Below are 22737 nucleotides of genomic sequence, written 5' to 3' on the forward strand. Positions count from 1 at the left end.
CAAGGTTCTGAGACATGCAACATATGGAAGAGGATAGAAACAATTTTCCTACATAGAATTAGTAGAATTTGTGACAAGATGGTAGAAAGAACACTGGATTTAGATCTGAGAGAGCTGGATGTGACCCTAAGAAAGGGAAAAACACTGGATTTAGATCTGAGAGAGCTGGTGGGAACCCTAAGAAAGGGAGGAAGATGGAAATTCCAGATAAGTTTGGAAGGAGCACAGAACAAAGGATTCCAGTTCCCTTTCTATAAACTATGCAGAGGTACCTGCTTTCAGTGGGACATTTATGCCAAAGAGCACTGGCAGCTGGTGAGCCACTTTGAAGTAGGAAGCTACATGTACATTGCCTTGAACCCCATGCAGTGCAGGCAAAGAGGCTGAGGGTTTCTGATCCCTGCAAAAGGACTTCATAAGTGCTGTAAAGGGGGAACCAAAAGCAATGGGGCAGGCCCCTTAGGGAACAGAATGCATTCAAGAAGCTATTTAGGGTCCAGCAAGCTTGTGGACATCAGTGATGAGTGTACATGAATGTCAAGCAATGGTAAACTTTGCCCTGCAGAAGCCAGCGTGGGCAGAGGCCCTTTGTGGAGACTGTTGGGTTGCCACACAGCCCTCCACAGATCCCAGATGCTTCAGGGCATAAGGGAAGGAAGGAGGTGGAGGAAGATCTTGTATTTATAGTTTAGGAATCAGCAGATTTACTTGATATTGCCAGTATTGTTTTTTGCTGTCATAAATGTAGTAGAGAGAGAAAGACAATTTGCAATTTGCATCTTTGAATCTATACCCTTGAAATTCACATTCAGTAACCATGGTTCTTTGCACTGGGTCTGGGACAGTGTTAATGTTCAGAAAGTATCTGTTGACTCGGGGGGCGGGGGGGGGGGGAGAATGAATGAGAACATAGCCCTTCTGATGGTCAGGAGGAGCTTACTTCTTCTGGAAGCCATGCTGCCAGCCCTGTGGCCCAGGGGATCCTGCTGGCCATCACACAGCAGCACTTGCTGGCTCTGCCTGGGGTGGTGTACATCTAATGAGAATTCAGCTCAGACCAACTGCTCAAAACCCACTATTTCACTATGGGAGTGGAAAGGTAGGCCTTGAAGTTTATATAGGATTTATATTGATGCTCATCATTATCTAACCAGGAATTTATTTTGTTTATGGGAAATTCTTCTTTGTATACAGAAAAGGAGGTTGGGTACTATGGGCCAGGAAGGAAAGTGGAAGATAATTCACATTTATTTATTTATTTATTAAAACAGAAAAAAGCAGTGGATAAGAAAGAGAGGAGGAAAGCCCATTCAGCCACATCTTTTATCCACCCCATTTCTTGACTCCAGCTTGCAGACAAAGTAAATAAAGGTGATGGGGTGGGGGTCCTGAATGCTGATGGGAGTTTTCCTCTAATTCCTGCATAGCGAGTAGAAATGGATTATTAGGGGGGCAGAAGTAAGCATCCTTGAAGGCTCTAAGAACTCCTGTGGCTTGATTTTCTCCATATTCTTTTTTAAAAATTTTTATTTAGTAAATATAAATTTCCAAAGTACAGTTTATGGATTACAATGGATTTTTCCCCCCTTAACTTCCCTCCCACCCACAACCCTCCCATCTCCCACTCCCTCTCCCATTCCATTCACATCAAGATTCATTTTCAATTATCATTATATACAGAAAATCAATTTAGTATATATTAAGTAAAGATTTCAACAGTTTGCACCCACACAGAAACACAAAGTGTAAAATACTGTTTCAGTACTAGTTATAGCATTACTTCACATTGGACAACACATTAAGGACAGAGATCCTACATGAGGAGTAAGTGCACAGTGACTCTTGTTGTTGACTTAACAAATTGACACTCTTGTTTATGGCGTCAGTAATCTCCCTAGGCTCTTGTCATGAGTTGCCAAGGCTATGGAAGCCTTTTGAGTTCGCCAACTCTGATCATATTTAGACAAGGTCATAGTCAAAGTGAAAGTTCTCTCCTCCCTTCAGAGAAAGGTACCTCCTTCTTTGATGGCCCATTCTTTCCACTGGGATCTCACAGAGATCTTTCATTTAGATTTTTTTTTTTTTTTTTGCCAGAATGTCTTGGCTTTCCATGCCTACAATACTCTCATGGGCTCTTCAGCCAGATCCGAATGCCTTAAGGGTTGATTCTGAGGCCAGAGTGCTGTTTAGGACATCTGCCATTCTATGAGTCTGCTGTATATCCTGCTTCCCATGTTGGATCGTTCTCTCCTTCTTAATTCTATCAGACAGTATTAGCAGAGACTAGTCTTGTTTATGTGATCTCTTTGACTCTTAGACCTATCATTATGATCAATTGTGAACTGAAATTGATCACTTGGACTAGTAAGACGGCATTGGTACATGCCACCTTGAGGGGATTGAATTGGAATCCCTTGGTATGTTTCACATAATTCACATTTATTAATCCCTGTTATGCTTGGTGGGGCACTGAAGCCATAATACGAACTTTTTAAGTTAGTGCTGGTTTTACCCTCATTTTATAATGGCTAAATTATAGCTTTGATTAGCACACCTGGGCATCCAGTTGACCTTCAAATGTTGGTTGAATGAATTGATGAGTGCAAGTTAAGTCCCATGCTCAGGTCTGCACAGTCATTAAGTGACAGAGCCTGGAAGTAGCTCTGGAACCTGTAGATATCCATGAGGCTTCGAAGTACATACTACAGTTGCCAACTAGCTCCTTGGTGTTTCATTAGTCTTTGTGTATTTTGATATAAAAAGAGGAGACTGAGTAATTTATAAATAATAGCAATTTATTTCTCACAGTTTTGGAGGCTAGGAAGTTCAGGATCCAGGTGCTGGAGGTCTGTCTGCTTCCAAGATGCAGCTTTGTACACTGTCCTCACATGGTGGAGGAGCAGAGGAGCGTGAACACACTGAAGCCCTTGTATTAGACCACTAATCCCACCCACGAGGGCTGTACCACAATGACTTAATCATCTTCTAAAGGTGCTGCCTTTTAATGCCATCACACTGGACATGAAGCTCTAACACATCAGTCTTGGAGGACATATTCGGAGCACAGCAGTGATCATTGGCTAGGATCCTCCTTTTCTGTAGTCTTGAATTTCTTGATCATCATTATCTTGAATCTCCAAAGCACTTTGGTATAAACATCTTTCTTCAAAGCAGGAGAGACAGGGAGTGTGTGAAGTCCCAGGGAGAATTTAAGGCAGATGAGATAGAAGTGGCCTCCTGTGGCCTCTGTCTCCCCAGCCAGCAGACAGTTTGGACAGGTTGTCTGCTGGGAATGAGACCTTGGCATAGAGTTCAGGTGGGAACCATCCAGGGCTTAACATGGAGAAGATTTGGATGGGTTTTGTGGGAAGCATTATGTGAACTCATGTTTATTTTTGCTGAGAGCAGAGGGGAGGCTAAATAATTTGAGTGGAAATTTAGCTAGTACAATTATGAGGGCAGAGTTATTGTTAAGTTGTGGAGGAGAAAAAAGAATTTCTGAAGATTCTACAGGGAGTAAGTGGCATTTTGGATTTGCATCACCTCCTGCAATTGTCCATACATTTTAATGGAGTTTGCTCTAAATATTTATTTCTCAGATGATTATTTCACAGAAGGCTCCTGACTTGAGAGTTGAGACTACCTTCTTCATCTTTGTGCTTTCCTAAGCTCTAAGGGTAGTGTGCAGCCCCAAGCAGGCAATCAAAGGAACAGGGGTCAGCTGGAAGCTGAGCTCAAGATAATATAAAAATGCAGTTTGAGGGGTGGGGGTTGTGGGACAGTAGGTTAAACCACTGCTTGGGATGGCTGTATCTCATAACAGACTGCCTGAGACCACGTCCCACCTCTGCTTTTGATCCAGCTTCCTGCTAATGTGCATCCTGGGAGGCAGCAGATGATGACTCAAGTCCTTGGGTCCCTGCCACTCACGTGGGAGATGTAGATGGAATTCCTGGCTCCTGGTTTCAGCCTGGCCCAGCTCTGGCTCTTGTGAGCATTTGGGAAGTGAACCAGCAGATGAATGATCTCTGTCCCTGTCTCTCTCTCTCTCTCTCTCTCTGTCTCTCTCTTGCTCTGCCTTTCAAATAAATTTTAAAAAATGAAGTTGGCCCTTTTGTATCCATGGGTTCCATATCTGTGGATTCAATCAACCATGGACCAAAAATATTCAGAAAAAAATTATCTTCATACTGAACATGTACAGAGTTTCTTCCTTGTGATTACTCTCTAAACAATAGAGCAGAACAACTATTAACACAGGATTTACATTGTATTAGGTATTATTAATAATCTAGAGATGATTTAAAATATAGAGGAAGACGTATGTAGGTTATATGCAAATATTACAGTATTTTATGTAAGAGGCTTGAGCATTTGCACATGTTGGTATCTGTGGGGCATCCTGGAACCAGTGCCCTGTTGTTATTGAGAGGGAATGGACCCAGGCTTGTTTAGGGGAGCAGCCAGGAGGGAGAAGGCAGAGACTCTGTGGCAGCTTAATCCATGCTCTCACAGATGTATTCTTCAGGAAGATGTGGCCCATGATGTCCGAATTTCCCTGGTTCCTCAAGATTCTCCTTCTGTCCTGGGATCCGGAGTTTGGGAGGAGACCTTCCTCTACTTGCTTTTGCATGTGCCTACCTGCATGGTCAAAGATTGACTGGCAAGCTTTCCTGCTATTGCTCTTTAAGACTTAGCACCCCACTGCCAGCCTTGAATATAAAGTAATTGAAAATGAAAATTCCTAACAGCCTAGCGCTCGGGTGAAGGGGAAATCCTGAACCTTCACGATTCCAGGGGAGGCACTGGAGTCTGCACCAGGGTATGGATGTGTGTGATGCATACGTGTGGCTTCCCCAGAGTCTGTACACATCCATGCAGGGGAGTATGTGCATGTACATGTGTGTAGCTGAGGCTGCATGTGGGCCCAGGTACTGCACAGGTGAGTCACTGTACTGGAAATCCATCTGCTAGCTCAGGAGAAGCTAGACTTTTCTAGACTTCCCAGTTATAAAATGACCTAAGCCCAAGAATTTATTTGGATCTCCTAAAGGTGGTTGAGAAAATATCTGCATTGTTGAGCCCCACACTACTCAACATTCTAGAAGTTAAAGAATTCCTCTGGGCTGTGCCATGGCTCACTTGGTTAATCCTCTGCCTGTGGTGCTGGCATCCCATATGGGCACTGGGTTTTAGTCCCGGTTGCTCCTCTTCTAGTCCAGCTCTCTGCTGTGGCCCGGGAAGGCAGTGGAGGATGGCCCAAGTGCTTGGGCCCTGCACCTGCAAGGGAGACCAGGAGAAGCACCTGGCTCCTGGCTTCAGATCGGCCATAGCTCCGGCCGTGGTGGCCATTTGAGATGAACCAGTGGAAGGAATATCTTTCTGTCTCTCTCTCTCTCTCACTGTCTAACTCTATTTGTCAAGTAAATAAAATAAAAATAAAAATAAAAAAAAGAACTCCTGAAGAATCTTACATTTTTCTCTATCACAAGTTCATTAGGAACTACATAAAGTAGTGCCTATGTATAACATTAATATTTTTCTATCAGTTGAGATCGGGATCAGTTGCATTAATACACACAGGGACACACAAAAAAGTTAGCTGTTTCTTTCCTAGGTAAAATACACACTGTGACTGGCAGTGCATACATTGGTATGATAGCTCCGTGAAGCAGGAGCTACACATCCCATTTAGCTCCCACTGCACCAGGCCTAGATTGTATCCCTTTTCTCACATCCCCATTGGCTGCTGGAACTTAAGTCGTCTCATCCACTTCCCAGGCAGGGGGTTGGGAGAAGGAGGAAAAGGACATACACCCCCTTCTTCGACTCCATGGATACATCACAGAGAACTCACACACTCACATCTGACTAAGAGTAGCTATGGCCACTCCAGTGGCAAGATGGGCTTGGGAATGTGCTGTGTCTGGTTGGAAGCATGACTGCTCTTTAAAAGCTGGACTTCTGTTACTGAGAAAGGAATAAAGGAATGGAGTGGCAAGGGGCAATCCCTGCCACTTAGCTTTAATCCTGCTCTGTCATTTTAACGCCCTGCCTGGCGGTGTCAGCCCACTGACTTGTGAGTTCTTTCCAGGAGGAACCTGCTACTGGCCTCTTGCTCCTGTCCTATCAGATCCTTTCTTTCATTTGGTATCTGCCATATTAGCATATTCAAAACCCCCATATTCCAGGTGAGAAAAGTGAGCCAAATGCAAGTGGGATGACTTGTGATGCGGGTTAATGACAGAATTGAGGACAGAAACCCGATTCCGTCTACTTATCACCCCTCCCTGCTAGGGTTTCCTGAGACACGGGGTCTTTTTCAGGTTCCTATGGCTGTCTGGAGAAAGCAGTCGTTACATGACTCACTCCTGTTTCAGATCCTGGGAACACGGGCGTGCAGTCTGAGCAGTACTCATTTAGTTATGAATGATGTAGCTCATTGTACTAAGAAAAGGAGGGACCATTTTTCTATGTGTTTTCTTTATCTTTGTCAAGGAAAGCTCAGAGTCAGTCTGGAAGAGGTAAGTCTTTTCAAAAGCAGTGAAGGAAGCAGCAAGGTGTTCCCCACCCAGGTTCCAGGGCGCCTCACCCTCTGGTGGTCACCAATATCCACCTATGGATAAGTTCTTATTTTTTTTTAACTTTTATTTAATGAATATAAATTTCCAAAGTACAGCTTATGGATTACAATGGCTTTCCCCCCCATAACTTCCCTCCCACCCGCAACCCTCCCCTTTCCTGCTCCCTCTCCCCTTTATGGATAAGTTCTTGTTTGCTTTTCTTTCTACCAGACCTGGGCACAGTGCTAGGTGCTTTCTGTGTATCGTTGATTCTAATTTGACGGCTCTGTGAGACAGGTAAGTGTTCTGAGTGCTTTCGCCTTACTCAGCTAGTAAAGGAGGATCCCTCTGCGCTAAATAGTATGTGGTGCCTGAAGACAACACATTCAGCCCTGGGCAGATGGGACTGGCAGCAGTTTGTGAGTTATGTGCACAAGTGCTCACAGCCCTGGGGAACTGGATGCTGCATGCTATGCAGGGCCACATGAAGTGGCACTTGGGGGCAGGTTTTACAGTGACAAGTGGGTGGGGTGCTCCTGATTGGCCAGGGAGGACAGGATTGGACTTTTGAGTAGTTTTGTGGACTGGCAGCGTGCAGGAACCCATGGGAGGACTGAGTAGGGTGGGGCTGTTCCTGCCAGGTGGGGAGCATGTCCTGCTGGATGGGGTTATATCTGGGAGAACAGGGGAACTCCTGGCTGAGCTTGGGGGGCTGAAGATGGATGTCAGCTGGGGCTGGTGAGGCTCAACGACATCACCACAGCACATGGAATATCAGAACTCGTGGTACAGCATCATTATCCCCATTTTATATGTGAGACACAGGAAGGACCAAGATGACACAGCTAGTTTGATGCTGTATTTGATGCCAAAAGACTTCTTTCCTACAAATTGCTCTGTGTCACATCTTTATCCATTCCCACCAGGTAGGTGGGGGAGCATTTTGCACGTAAGGAGACAGAGGGGCAGAGAGAGAGGTGACATGCTCAGAGCCACACAGCTGAAGGACAAAATCTGGCTAAAATTTGTGGTGTTGAGTCCCCTTGGGGACAGCTGACTCTGGTGTTGGCCCTGACATCAGAAGAGTGGCCACAGCCTGCTGACTCCCACAGCTCTAGGCTGGGTAGGGTAGAACACAACCTTGATAATAAGGTAGAAATATCACTGAGAATTCATTAAACAAAGGGCAGGAAATAGGACCAACACTTCAGGTAAATTTTGGTTTGGGTTACTCGTGGAGAAATAAGGACTGAGACAATGATATTAGGTATGTGCGTTTTAAGGGATGATATTCAAAACAGCTAACAACTGTTAGGCTGTCAGCTCTGGATGGCCCAGCCACTAATCCTTTTGCTGCTAGATGATGGAACTGTCTGGAGGGGGCTGGGACAATGGTGATGGTCCCCAGGGAGCTCAGGGACATGATTATTTACAAAACCAGTTTTGGAAGCATTTCATTATTTCCTTACTACCCCATCCAGACCTTATAACCAGTAGTCTTGCTGCTGGGTATGTATTCCCCGCTCAAGTTCTCCCCGGGTTCAAGGGGTGACACATTGCTGGGACACATCCCTGTGTTGCTTGCAGTGCTGGGAATCTGAAGCATTTGGGGAATGGATGGCAGTATGTGGATGAGGCAGGCAGCGAACAAAAGGAACAGACCAGATGCATGCAGAACAATGAGGTTGGAGCTGAAAACACTACACCATGGTGAGCAGAATGCAAGAGAAGATTGAGAGAAAGGACAAATTACCATTTACATGAATTAAAAATGTCTGCACTCAGAACAGCCTCGTACACTTTACCAGGACTCCTGGAAACAAGAGACTACCACAAAGTACATTAGAATGGCTGCCTATGGAGGGTGGGATGGCCATGCAAGTGTGGAATGTGGAATAAAGGAAGAGAGAGAGAGAGAGAGAGAGAGAGAGAGAGAGAGACCTGACCCTCTATGTGCTAATAATGTGAACACTCAGAGAAGCATGACTAAATTAACCCTCTGCATCCAAGAGAATAAAAATGAAAAAGAAAGGTGAAATCAGTTGGTGCAGCTGACCCACACTCAGAGGTAATCCTGGCCGCATTTATCAAGGATGAGTAGGGTGCATTTGAGCTGGAATGACCTGTCAGTTACCGGCTGGAGAGAGCAGGGCTCTTGCTGCTTTACTGCTCCTCCAGAGAGATCTTTGATTCCTTCTCACCACAGTATCTTGACTTGGTAAATTTCTTTCTCATGACTCTCATAGGAAATTGTGATTTTTTTAAAAAGAGATTTTACTAGAAAATGAAGAAAGACAAAATATATGAACAGAAAAACATGCAGGGAAATGGAGTCTAAAGACTTGCTTTATCCTAAGACACTAGCATTCTGGTCATTGAGCTCCTGGCTGGCCCTGTGCTAGACCCCAGCCCTGGGCTCCCTTCCCTGTCACACCTGTAGCAGAGGAGCATGGTCAGGGCAGGACTGAGGCCACCAGTTCCTTGCTAAGATGGCTCCTATACCCTTATACATGCTCTCCAAGGACCAGGGCAATTTCATCCTGTGTATGGTATTTTCAGTTAATATATGCTTTCTGGGAGCAGGTGGAAGGACATGAGCATGGGGGTGCCACAGGAGCACTTTGAGAGCCCTTCTCATCACTGCACACCTGTTTCCTTCCCTTCCCTGACTCTGCGGTCACAGCGGACTTGCTGTTCCTTTTACCATCATCAGGGCACAGAGTTTGCTAATTCTTGCAGATGGGACTGATGGAGGGTTTGCCACTGGTTCCAGCAAGGGAGAGAATTTTCAGGATCCAAAGAGGTTATAGTTTGAATATTTGCCTCCCCGAAGTCAGGATTTTAACCCCAAAGTCTTATATCGATGGCACTAAGAGGATGGGAACTTAATCCAATTATGGCATTTAGAGGTGGGACCATTGCAAGAGAGATTTAGATTGGATTAGATAGAATCCTGTGGCTTTATAAGAGACCACAGACAGATATAGACAGACACGCCTACTTCCTGTCTCTTGGCATTGGTGTTCTGTATGGCTTTGGGACCCTGCCCAGCAAGAGGGTCATTACGAGATGAAGCTTCCAGACCTTGCACCTCCAGTACTAGGAAGCTGAACGTGCCTCTCCCACTGACCTCCCATTGGAGAGAACTCAGTCGTATGCCTGCCTACCTGCATGGGAAAGCAGAATGTGTAGGTTTTATCCTAGACAGTAGTATAGCCAGGAGAGTGGTCCACTATCCTGCTTTGCCCTGGAGTAAGGGGTTCCTGGGATGCCAAACTTTAGTTGTAAAACTGGAGCAGTCCCAGATATACTAAGAACAGTTGGTTACCCTAGTACCCAGGTAACAACTGGAGATAATATTGCCGAGAAAGCAGAAAAGGCCATAGGGGTGTACCCAGCAGTCTGTCATTAGGACACTCTTCACTTTTCTAGCTGGAAATGAAGGCTAGACACTAAGTTCCACTCAATGAATGAAGGCTTACTAAAGGAGTGCAGAACTTCCCCTGAAAAAAATACATGAGGATGATATAAATGGTCTCTAGTGCCTTTTGATCTACTTATCTGCACTCTTTCACACAGTCTCAAGAACTTCATTCATCTGTCTATCCATTCATCGCAGAATCTACTTTTTCATTCTCTTAAAGATTATGTATTTATTTGAAAGTGTTACAGAGGGGTTGGGGGGGGGGGACATGGAGAGAGGGGAAGTGGGAGAGAGGGGGAGAGGGGGAAAGGGGGAGAGAGAGTGAGCTATTTTCCATCTGCTGGTTCATTCCTCAAATGGTTGCAAAGTCTGAAACTGGGCCAGGTTGAAGTCAGGAGCTGCATTTGGGTCTCCCACTTGGTGCAGGGGCCCAAGCACTTGGGCCATCCTCTTCTGCTTTCCCAGGCCATTAGCACAGAGCTGGATTGGAAGTGGAGCAGCCAAGATATGAATGGCATCCATATTGGATGCTGGAGTCATAGGCTTTGACTCTACACATTATGCCACTATGTCAGCTCCTATCTTAAAACATTTGGTGAGCATCTGTAATAGGCCATGAAGACACTGAAATGAGTAACACCACACAATTCCTGTCCATTAAGGAGGTCACAATTTAATGCAGGAGACTATCCAAACTGGTCATGAGTGACAGTACCTGAGAGGGGTACAAATGTATTGGAACATTGTGCAAAGTAGAATGGACGTAGGAGAGGAAGCAACTAAATTTAGTTTGTGAGTCACAAAAAGCATCACCGAATGGATGATGTTGGGCATCAACTAGCTGTCTTCCAGGTGGAGAAGGAAGCATGATGGACACAGTCACAGGCAGGGCAAAGGCTCTGACAGCGAGCATGGTGGAAAGATGGGTCAGTTCTGTCAGCTGGAAGGTAAGGAAAGTGTGGTGGGGAGGGGCAGGGTTGAAGAAGGAAGAAGAAAAGGTGTGAGAAGCATGACACATGGTGAAAAGTCAAATTCTGGCTGGATTCTGAGCAATCTAGAAGGCCATCCCCGGGGGGATTTTCATGGCCTGACTTCTCAGACAGATCATTACCAGGCTAAAGTATGCTGGGGATCCACCAGAGCAATGCAGTGTGCACTTTTCCAAAGCCTATCGACCAGGGACAGTTGTTCTATGGAACCCACCTTGGGCCATACGCTAGGATCCTCAGCAAGTGAGTCCAGGTACCCCAGGCCTGGAGACATAACCCATATTTAGTCACAACGCTCTTTTTAAAAGCAGTCTCCTTTTATCTACAGAAACATAAACCTTTTAGAGCTGGAGAGTTCCTTAAAGATAATAGAGTGGATGCCTGGAGAGCCTAAAAGGAAATTTCACTGAGCTGTTTAGGGGTAGAGGCATATTGGAATTCAAGCCATTGGACTTTTTTTTTTAAATGTTTATTTATTTGAGAGGTAGAGTTACAGAGAGAGAGAGAGAGAGAGGGAGAGACAGAGAGAAAGGTCTTCCATTTGCCGGTCACTCTCCAAATAGCCAGCACAGAGCTGGGCCTACCTGAAGCCAGGAGTCAGGAACTTCCTTGGGGTCTCCCATGTCAGTGCGGGGGTCCAAGCACTCGAGCCATCTTCCACTGCCTTTCCAGGCCATAGCAGAGAGCTAGATTGGAAGAGGAGCAGCCGTGACATGAACTGACGTTCATATGGGATGCTGGCACCACAGGTGGAGGCTTAGCCTACTATACCACAGTGCAGGCCCCAGTCATTGGACTTTAAGATCATAAATATTCAGGGTCTGTTCAGTATAAAAGTAATACTATGGGGCAGTTAAAGTAATAAATGTGTAACAATTTCCCTAAATTTTAAGATAATAAATATTCAGGGTCTGTTCAGTATAAAAGTAATACTATGGGGCAGTTAAAGTAAATGTGTAACAATTTCCCTAAATTTAATATAAATTCAATCTTGAGCTTCCAGGCATGCAAGCAGAGGGAGAGAGACATGATGGTTTGTACATTTTCTTTTTAACTGGCAAAATGTGGCATAGAAATAAAGGGTGAAAATTCCTAGCAGGAGCAGAAGAAATTGAGCAGCCCTATGACAGGGTCTTTCTTTCTTTAAATTTTTAAAATTATGTATGGCAGGGGAAAGGGAGAGAGAAAGAGAGAGAGAGAGAGAGAGAGAGAGTGAGTCTATTCACTAGTTCATTCTCCAAATGCCCACAACAGTCCTTGGGGACTGAAGCTGCGAGTTCAGTTTAGGTCCTTCATGTAGGTGGCCTCCCAGGTTCTGCATTCACAAAAAGCTGGAGTTGAGAGCAGAGCTCTGACTTGAACCCGGCCACTCCAACATGGGACTGGAAGTCTTAGCTAATGTCTTAACTGCTTGGCTAAGCACCCAACCCTCATGAGAGCCATTAGCAATTCCCTTCACAAAAGGTCTTAGAAATTCAGTCTTCAAGGAGCTCATGGTTCAGTAGAAGACTCTGCCTGTCAAAAAAAAAAAAAAAAAAAAAAAAAAGAAAACCCAACCTGGTAGGTTTCACAAAAGAGGGAAGCAAGGTGCTGAGCGAGCCAGGGCAGACAGAGGAGATAGACGACCCATGATGGGACAGAGGGCTTCTCAGACGGCTGTGACTGTCAAGTGAGAGGGAGTCTGCTGAGCAAAGAGGGGCTCTGTGGTTGGCAGTGGTATTTGAAGCAGAGGAAGCACAGCCATGCGTTCAGGGTCTAGCAAGGCCTGGTGGGTCTGGGGAACTGCAGGTGTTTCACATGCTCACACTGGCTGGAGGGACTTTCAGGCAGCTGGGTAGAGAGTGACAAACAAGAGACACCAACCAAGTAAATGTCAATCATTGTTACCCATTCACTCTCCACCTTCCTGCCAGAGCTGAGAGCATCTCACTGCAGACGGGTTCCAACTTAAGAAGCAAATTAGTGCTTCCCTTACCTTCAGGGTGACATCCAGCTGGTCTGGACTTGGGGGCTGGAAGATGGACTGATGGCATCCCACATTGGCTTTGAGGTATCTCATGGACTCTGGGATCCTCTTTGAAACCACAGAGGAGTGAGAGCCATTGTCAGCTGCTGGTGTGCCCCTTACAGTAAGTGCATGGGATATGGTATTGTGTGGCATGGAGATACCACAGTGGCATAGGAGGTGTGCCCTGAGATCAGGGGCAGGGGTTGTACAGACAGAGGACGTGTGTGTGTGTGTGTGTGTGTGTGAGAGAGAGAGAGAGAGAGAGAGAATCAAATTCAGCATTTTGCTGGGCTCAACCTTGGTTAATGTTAAGGGGTGAACTATGAAGGAACACCATGTTTTGCATTCCCTATAATGCTATCCTGTTGTCTATATTTAATAATCTATGTTATATTATCCTATTTGCTTCACAGGATCGCCCTGTGAGGGAGGCATTTTCCATTCAGATGACAAAAGCAGAACCCAGAGACTAAGAGGCTCCCCACCAATTCAGCAGGATGAGAACCCCAGCCTGTCTGACTCTCAAATCTGTACCCCCTGCTCCACCATGCCCTTGGCAGAGGCCCACCCCCTGTCCCCAGCCCTCGAGGACGCCGCTTCTGACCCCCGATGTGTTCACAGGTGCCTCCCGGACCCCATGGGAAGGACCTCACTGCCGACTCCTGTGCACTGCAGGTGCCTTCTGCAGTGCTGAGAGATCTGAACATACTTCCTTCTCAAGTAAACAGAGCTGGGCTTTTTGGATAAACTTAGTGAATTTCACATGATTAAGCAGCTCAGTGCTGGGAGAGATCTGCAAGCATTCTTTTAAGGTGCTGGTAACATGTAAACATTTTTAGAATAACCTTAGATCTTAGGTTAAAGATGATGCATTGTATACAAAAATTACCTTCTTGAGCTGCTTGCAAATAGCTGGGCAGACAAATGGTTTGGAGCCTCTTTCATTGGAGAGGGGGCAGGCTTGGGGTATGGAAGAGCCATGGATTAGGGACACAGGGCCCCCAATGCATACTCCACAGGCACCTGCATCCCACCTTGCCGCTCCAGAATCAAATGAAAATGCTGGAGTCTGGTGGTCCAGGGAGATGGTCTCATTGATGTCTCCTCTGCCTTTCCTGCCCACTGCTCCTCTATCCCGTCCCTCAAGTCTCCTTTTAGGATGCAGGCTTCTCCTCCTCTTTGAAGCCTACCAGATCCTATAAACATTGCTCCCTTTCCCGTCACTCTTAATGTGCGTTCGGATTGCACAAAGAACAGTTAGGAAACCCACAGTCACCATAGGGTACGTCAGTGAGGTCACCTTTTCCTTAGATTCCTCGGCCTCCATCCTCTGCTGTGCACCAGGCTCAGGGCCTGGAACTCCTTTAGCGAGGTCTTGGGCTTTGCTTGAGGCGGGTGGTCGGTAGGGGCAGGGTCGCGGGTGGGGGGGGTGGGTGCGGCTGGCAGAGCCGGTGCTGTGTTGCGGGGCGGGAACTAGGGAACACCGGACGCCTACAGCTCTGAGCAGCTGGCTCCGAGGAATTACTGCACGTCTGCACAATTTAAAAATCTGCAGTTTGGGGGCGGGAGGGGGAGTGCGGGGGTGGACCCCGAGCGTCCCATTTCTCCTCGGGCTGTTGACTGGAGCGTTCTGGCTCAGTGCAGGGAGGCCCGCGACACTCCAGACCACCCGCTGCCCTCCCTGGGTCCTGGGTTGTCGGTGAACCTCGCTGAAGCCCTCTCCCTCTGACTCCCTCTTCTGTTGGACTTCGGAAGGGGGCCGACTTACCCCCTTGTACCCGTGAGGTGCATATGCTTGGTGCGTGTGTCCGGCCACTTCTGACTCGGTGAGTCTAGGAATGGAACGAACCTCCGCGTTCCGCTCGGCGCGCGAGTTTCCAGGCAGCGGGGCGGGTCGCAAACGCCAGCAGGCACTGGGGCGCTTTCCTCCTTCGCACTTTGTTTTGACACAAGTTGGGCCTCCGCGACTTCCCAAGAAAACCTGGCAAATTTGCCAAGAGTCGTCTGGGCCTAGACTTTTGAGAGGCCGTTCCCCCCGCTGCCGGGGCTGCGGTGGAACGCGCAGGTGGGAGGCTTGAAGGCGCGCCGCTGCTCCCACCTGGACGGGGCCGGCTGCTCTCTAGGTGACTGCACTCGGGCCTCGGCGGGAGCGCGCGCCCGGCATCGCGGGCTCCGGGTCTCTCCACCCGTCAGCCCCTCGGGCGCCCCGAGCCCCCGCCGTTTACAGCGCCGCGCCCTCGGCTAGGGGCGCACGAGCTGCGGGCGGAGCTCCGACCTGTGGGGCGGTGACTGAGCGGCGGCCCCGCCCGGCCCCGCCCGCCACTCGCGGGCGCCGCGCTCCAGCCCTGCGGGCTCACGGACCCACGGACCCACGCGGGCCGCCCCGCTGTCCTCGCCGCCGTGGCGGCGGGCACGGGGCCGCGCCGCCAGGCCTGGGAACTGCAGCGCAGGCTGGCGGCGTAGCGACGTCCAGCGAGTCAGCTGCACCCGCACTCCCTCAGGTACCTACTGGCGTCCCCGGCTCCGCGCGCCCCTCAAGAGACTTCTCCAAGCGACCCCGCAACTTTGTTGCGCCACCCCGTCGCCCCTTCACTGCTCCAGCCTTCCAGGGCCCGGGTCGGGGTCCACGGCGGGTGCACGCCCGTAAGGGACTTTGCACCCAGCAAGGCGCCCGGCCCCTCTGCGCACCCACCCTCTGGTCCCAGGAGCCTGCCGTCGCTGGCGCCCAAAGACTCTGCCTGTTGCGCTAGCTGCGGGCAGCAGAATCCAAGTGCGGGGCCCGGAGAAAGCCGCGGGGCATGGATACGAGACCCGCTGTCTGAGCGTGGGGTGGGGCGAGGTGGAGGAGGACTGGAGGCGGGAGAATCCCGGCGCCGGAGACAGGCGGCAGCCCGCGTAGGGGCGTCCCCGTAACCAGGAAGCCGTTCCCTTCCTCGAGAGGAGGCGCTTTCCTGGCAAATGTAAGTGTTTTCCGGGCCGCCTGCTCCGCCTTCTTCCCTGCCTCGCCTCGGGTCCCTCTTGCCCCGCGACAGTTGCAGGGCAGAGCGCGCCCAGGGCCCTGGCGTGAGAGCTGCGCGGCGCCCGGGGACCGCCGGCGAGTTCCGGCCGGGGGCGGCTCGGGGCTCGCAGGGCTGGTGTGCAGTGGCCCGCAGATTCTCCGCGTTTGGCTCGGTGGTAGTGGTGCGGGAGGCTGCCCAAGGTCAGGAACTCCTCTTCCTCGCGCCCTGACTTCCTGAGGCGCCTGGACTGGCGAGCGATCCGGACCTGCCGGCAGGGGCCGCGGCGAGCCAGGCCGGGCGCTTTCGCATTGCAGGGCTCGCCCGCTCTCCTCCCCTCTCCAGTTCCTGCTCGCTGCGCTCTGGGTTGGCCGGGTCTCGGCTGGGGAGGCTGAGAGTTCCACTCGGGCGGGCAGAGGGCAGACAAGACCCACCTCCCCCAGCCAGAGTGACCGAGGGGCTCCCGGCTGGTGCTGGGGCGCGCGGAGCGGGGCGCGCCTGTGGCCCTCTTGGAGAGGAGGTTGGCGGCTGGCCGGTGCGCTCTGGAGTGGGGCAGGTGAGGAAAGGCAGTTCAGAAACCTTTCCCCTCCCCTTTCCTGTATTTGCTTAGGCGATTTGCATAGCCAAGGGGCTTGGAACTAAGTTACTCCTCTTTGCCACCCCCCCCCCCCCCCTTAGACTGCTTGCAAATACCTGTCCAGGTAAACAGGAAGCGAGCATTTTCCTGAACACCTGCCCATTTGCTAAAGGCATATGCCCTGGGGCTTTGTCCTGCCTACATATCTGGGCCTGAGAGGCGTTGTTTCTGTGGTTGAACTTGGCATAACCGGGCCGTGCACTCCTTGAGGTCACCGATTCATTTGGTTCCACCAGCCCACTGTGGGCCAGGCCCAGGGCTGCGCTCCAGGGATGGACACAGAGGAAAGTATGGTTTTGCTCTGCCTCTGGTCCTGTTCCTCCATTTTCACCAGATCCCTTCCCTTCCCTGCTCTGCTATTAAGTTTGTCATTTGAGAACTAAGAATTGTGAATTGTGAATATTGGGACAGAGAAAGGAAGGTCCTGCAGAAGCTTTGGAGAACTCTGAACCCAAAGTGCGTTGGGAATATTTTCAGGGGACCTGTGGGATCTGTTTTAATTGAATTGTGTGTCTGAGCCATCACTGCCTGGTTAAAGCCACTGATGAATATGGCCAAACAGAGCTTTTGCTGCTCAAGTGTAGGAGAGGAAATTCTGTAGAGGTCATAGCAATTGTGCTCTGTTCAGAAAAAAAAAAAAAATATATATATATATATATATACACATACATATACGTATACATATATGTATATATACATAACCCAATTCTGTGAAAACTTGGGTTTGCTAGCAAAGCACTGGTGAAATACTTTATTTTTAAGAAGTTTATTTTTCTTTATTGAAAGAGAGAGAGGTAGAGACTTCCTTTCTGCTGGTTAACTCTCCAAATGCCTGAAATTTCTGGAGCTGCTCCAGGCTGAAGCCAGGAGCTAAGAACTCAGTCCAGGTTTCCTGTGTGGGTCAGCAGGGCCCCATGTACTTAGGCTGTTACTTGCTGTCTTCCTTGGTGTGCATTTGCAGGAAGTGGAATTGGGAGCAGAGCTGGGGCTTGAACCCAGACATTCTGATATGGAATGTGGACATCCCCAGTGGCATCTTAAACCTCAGTGTTAAACTCCCCTTCTTTTTATTTTTTAAAAAAGGAGATGAGTAGAGATCTCCTCCTCTGCCTGCATTGAATGTTGCCCTTCACTGTAATCCTTTACAGACGTTGCAATTCTCTGTTCTACTGCAGCTCTCAATCTGCCCTTTGCCTGGCATTTGGGGTTGCAGCGTGTGTCAGCTTTGAGAGAGCAGGCACCACAGGGTTCCTCCCCTGCTTCTCTGCCTCCTTACTGGCTGTGTACTCTATGCCATATACTCTGGCAGACACATTTCCAGGCGTCATCTCGTTTAGTCTTTACAACAGTCCCATAAGAAAGTGAAGCTTCTGTTCCCCTCTATAGTGTTTCTGGTGGTGCCAGCAGGTAGGTGCATCTTGCGTTAAATGGGAGGCTAATGGCACAGTCTAGGCCTGGAGATGTGACACTGGGGCTTTTAGCAGGAAGCAGCTTTATTCATGCCAGCATAAAGCCCAATGGATTTACATCCAAAAGACTGAGCCCAGCATTTCCTTATATATATATATATATATATATATATATATATATATATATATACAGTTTTAGTTTCTTTGTCTCCCTTATATGGTCACACACATTCCGATTGGATACTTTAAGGCTATAAGATATAGTTTATTTGTTAGGCCACTGGTTGCCCTTTCTTTGATCCAGGAGGGCCCTAACTTTGCCTTTGAAAGCCCCTGCCTTGAGGTTTCACTGGCAGAGAAGGTTGGGTGTTCTAGGGTAGGCTGAGGCAGAGGGGAAGGTGGCTGTATGTATTACCCCTATGCCGCTTGTAGGAAATACCCACAAAGAGCTGTCACGAAGAAAGGACTAGCCCATAATTATCTGAGTTCCAGCCCTGGTTTCTACTCCTTGACTCCTTGACTTGCATAAGTCCATTTGGTCCTCTCTGTCTTGGTCTGTTGAGCTGTAAGAATCTACAGCTCTCACCTGTTTGTTACCATGTGCTAGGCATGAACAGCTCAAGTTTTTATCTGTTTAACTCATTTCATCCTGATGACACTCTTGTGGGGGAGGGTTCCATTATTTGATTTTCAATGAGGAAAAAAGGCAACCCTGAGTAACTTGTGCAAGGTCACTCGGGTAGTGACCGCATTCTCTCCGTGGGACTCTGCAGAGCCACAGTGTGCTTCAGTTGCCCTAATTTATTCCTGTAGCTCCAACCCCGTGTCCTGTGCTTGATAGGATCCCGGACTGGCTTTGTTGAATGGTAACAGGTAGAGGTGGCTTGCAGTTTTCAAGTCATTTTCAGGTCCTGTGTCTCAGCCTTAAAAGAAGGCTGCATTAGAAAAATGTTCACTTTGCCTTTGCCAAAATAGTCAGCTTTTCAGTGGAATCTGCCCAGCTGCTTTGGAAAAAAGGAAAGCAGACCATAAAGATCACAGGCTATGCAAACATTATGGTTATTTTCAGAAAATGTGTTTATCAATATGAGAAACCCCGGAAAATCACAGTACACTTTGCACTCTGAGTCAGTAACTAGCATACAAGGATTTGTGGAGTGGGTTCTATATGCACCGAGGGGAGGCAGAATCTAAGATGTGGTCTTCAAACTTGAACTTACAGTGAATCTGGAGATTCAAGATTAGTAAGCACAAATGCTGTGCTTTGGGTTTGTTACAAGCTTGGTCGCCAGGGTGGGGCTGTTGGGAGGTGGTGGAAATATTAGGAGGTATGGTTTAGCGAGATCCTTAACTCATTGCAAAGCCAGTCCACAAGAGTGGTTTCCATGAGAGGGTTGTTCTAAAAGCCTGAGCTGTTGTGGAAGCTTGGCCTGTGATTGGGACACTGCTTGGGACACTTGTATCCTATATCAGAGTGCCTGGATTCCAGTTCTTGCCTCTGCTTCCCGTCCAACTTCCTGCTGATGTGCATCCTGGGAAGCATTAGGTGATAGTCCTTATGTCCCTGCTACCCACTTGTGAGACCCAGATGGAGTTTGGGGCTCCTAGCCATTTCTGGCATTTAGGGGAATGAACCAGTGGATGAGACTCACCCCTCTGCCTGAGTTGCACCCACCCACTCTCTCTACTTCCTGGCTTCCCACATGATTCTTAGTCTACATGCTCTCTGCCATCCACCATGGCCCTTAGAGCCTGCATCAGAGCCAAGCTATGCCTTGCCTTGTGGACTTTGGACCTCTGAAACTGTGAGCTAGGTAACCTCTCATTACTTTGTAAGTAGCCTGTTGAAGGCATTTTGTTATGCTTACAAAAAGTTGTCCAATACAACAGACAGGACAATTCAAGATGCTGAATATTTAAGTCCTGATAAAAATCACAATGACTAGGTTTTATCTGTATAACCTAATGTAGTATGCAGGAACTTAGTATGTAGAATTTAGGATGTATATAGTATGCAGAATGTAGTATACAGTATGAATGGCTTAGTTCATTTTAGTCCTCATAGTATCTGAGCATGATAAGCAACAAGGCAAGGTCAGGAAACCCATCCTGAAGATAATGAAAATAAGGAAATGTGAGCCATGGACTTAGACATAGCTGGGAGTGTTCTGACTCCAAGTCTGCCATCTTTTTGCCTTCTGTCTGGGTAAGACGAAAAGGCAATGAGATATCAAGAGTTCTTGGAGGGGGCAGGCATTGTGGCAAGTTAACACCACGTCCTAGTTTGGAGTACCTGGGCTTGATTCCCACCTTTGCTTCTTTACCCAGCATTCCTGCTAATGTACACTCTGGAAGGTAGCGGGAGATGGCTCAAGTACTTGGGTCCCTGCTACCCATGTGGGAGATCTGGATTAAGTTCTGGGCTCCTAGCTTTGGCTTGGCTCAGCTCTAGCTGTTGTAGGCAATTGGGCAGTGAATCAGTGGATGCAAGGTATCTTTCTCTCTCTCTCTGTGTCTCTAGCTTTTTCTCTGTTGTTCTGCCTTTCAAGTAAATAAGCACTTGAAAAAGAGTCCTTGGAAGTGGCAGAGTTAGAATTTTATCTTGGTCTTGAGTTTTGCCTCCTGTTCTTTACTACTTAGGGTGCTTATTGAGAGTATGGGAGGATGAGTAAGTTGAAGTAGAGGAGGAGCTTTCAGAAAGTATTTTTTGTTGATTATTTTTCAAGGACCTGCTGCTATGTGGCGTGTGGAATAAACACCCATTTATGGTAAACATAGTAACAATGTTCAGAATGCACAATGAAATGTAGAGCTGATTTAGAATTTCTATCTCTGTCTAGCTTTATCATTTGTCTACATGGTTTGAAACTGTAGCACACGCACATTCCACAAGTAAACTCTCTTTAATATGTTAAAAATGGTTACTGGACTAGGTTGCAGTTTTATTCTTTATCGTCAAGGAGTTCACTCTCTGGAATCCTGCATCTTGCACCATGATTTGCTAAAAGGAGATAATATGTATATCCTTTCATTGTACAAGTGTTCAATGATAAAGGCTAAAAAAATCTGCTTTTAGCCAATAATGATACAGCTAAAGAGGTAATACTGGCACCAGCTAGCTTTAGTGGACTTGTTGAAGTCTCAAATGATTGAAGTGTCCTGCCATTCTCTACTTATCAGTTAAGTAAGCATCTGCCAGAGGCTTGGCCAAGTTGACCTAATGATCAACTTATGTATGTGTGTGTATCTGTGCATATCTTCAAAAAGTTTATGGAAAATGCGTATGATGAAAAATTATGCATGGATTTCAAAGTTTTGGCATCAAAACTTTGTTTTAATTCTATTTTCCATGAACTTTTAAAAGAACCTTCATGTCTGTTTATTTCATATATTCTCTTATGTGCAAGCATTCATTCCACAAGCATTTCAGTACTAATCTGGTGCTAGTACTATGCTAGGTTCTGGATATACCATAGTAAAGGGAGGAGATTTTGGAGGGCAGCAGGTGTTAACCAATACATGCAGAACTCAAGTACTGGTAAAGAACTTCATTGGATGGGAGACCAGGAGGAAGCCCCTGGCTCCTGGCTTTGGATTGGCGCAGCATGCTGGCTGTAGCGGCCATTTGGGGGGTGAACCAATGGAAGGAAGACCTTTCTCTCTGTCTCTTTCTCACTGTCTTACTCTGCCTGTCAAAAAAAAAAAAAAAAAAAAAACTTCATTGGAGAGAGTCACAGGCAGACAGGGGGCCATGGAAGACCCCTCTGAGGAAGAGATTCCTCCTTCTGAGGATGTGTGGAGGTCATCTGGAGGAGTGGGAGAAAGGCAACTCCAGGCCTAGGATTCCCAGACATGGGTGAGCCTGAGCATTAGAAGAACTTTGAGAGAACTAGAGCGGGGATGGTTGGAAGGATGATGACGAAGACAGTGGGGTGGGTCCACACCATCCATGCTGCATTCCTTAGGCCAAGTTTAGGTGCTTAAGGGCTGTGAGAAGGAATTAATAAATTTACAGCAGGTCAGTGTCATGAGCCAATTTATAGTTATACTACAGCTGTGAACAATAGCTTGGAGGATGGACAGGCAAAGTATAGTTGAGTAACTGGGAGACTTGTTTGAGTCACCTTGCAGAGGTGCGATGTACAACTATATCAGACTGGGCTACAAAATAGAGAGGTAAGGGAGTGGGGTCCATGTGTGTAAAGCCTGGTTATGGAAGGAAGCAGAGACTAGGTGGAGTGAGGGTGACTATGTTTACGCTGTGTGTCAGTGTGGAAGGCAATCTTGGCTGAGGTCAGGGACCAGGGCCTAGCTCCTTAGTAAATCAGCACATAGACATCTGTGTGTGTAGAGTTTCACGGCATTAGCACTTTTAGAAGATTAGACATTGGAATCTCTGTCCCTGTCTTCAATTCTGGGCAACTTCCAGAATTTCATTTGTTATTCTCTATGTTTATTTCCCCATAGCCTGGTGATTTTATGATTGTTTTAAAATGACTTGTTCCTACAAATATTATTTTTTAATAGCATCATTTCTATGTGTTCATTCAGATCATTTTTGTAAACTGAATTTGAACTAAGGGTGGGCCGAGAAGAATGCTTGTGGTGGAGTTCTAAGCCTTTTTTCCACAGTGATCACTAGTGAGCTGACATCAAGTTGGCTTAGAAGGGAGGGACACCAGCAAGCAAGTGCAATGTTGAGGAGACATCA

General features: G+C 47.6%; 1 protein-coding gene across 6 annotated transcripts in view; it reads left to right on the plus strand.

The window, feature by feature from the left end:
- The first annotated feature begins 14698 nt into the window (after positions 1–14698).
- The window catches only part of KCNS3 (potassium voltage-gated channel modifier subfamily S member 3), a 58208-nt gene continuing 50169 nt past the window's right edge, over positions 14699–22737 (plus strand). For 2 of the 6 annotated variants that reach the window (XM_062208984.1, XM_062208991.1), the window contains exon 1: positions 15815–15944. The gene's annotated coding sequence lies outside the window, so the exon portion shown is untranslated. Of the gene's footprint in view, positions 14811–15397; positions 15486–15814; positions 15945–16115; positions 16184–16507; positions 16537–22737 lie in introns of those variants that run through there. The other 4 variants (XM_062208987.1, XM_062208985.1, XM_062208986.1 and 1 more) reach the window with 4 other exon arrangements.

The sequence above is a fragment of the Lepus europaeus genome, chromosome 13 (genome assembly GCF_033115175.1).
Source record: "Lepus europaeus isolate LE1 chromosome 13, mLepTim1.pri, whole genome shotgun sequence".
NCBI lineage: Eukaryota > Metazoa > Chordata > Mammalia > Lagomorpha > Leporidae > Lepus > Lepus europaeus.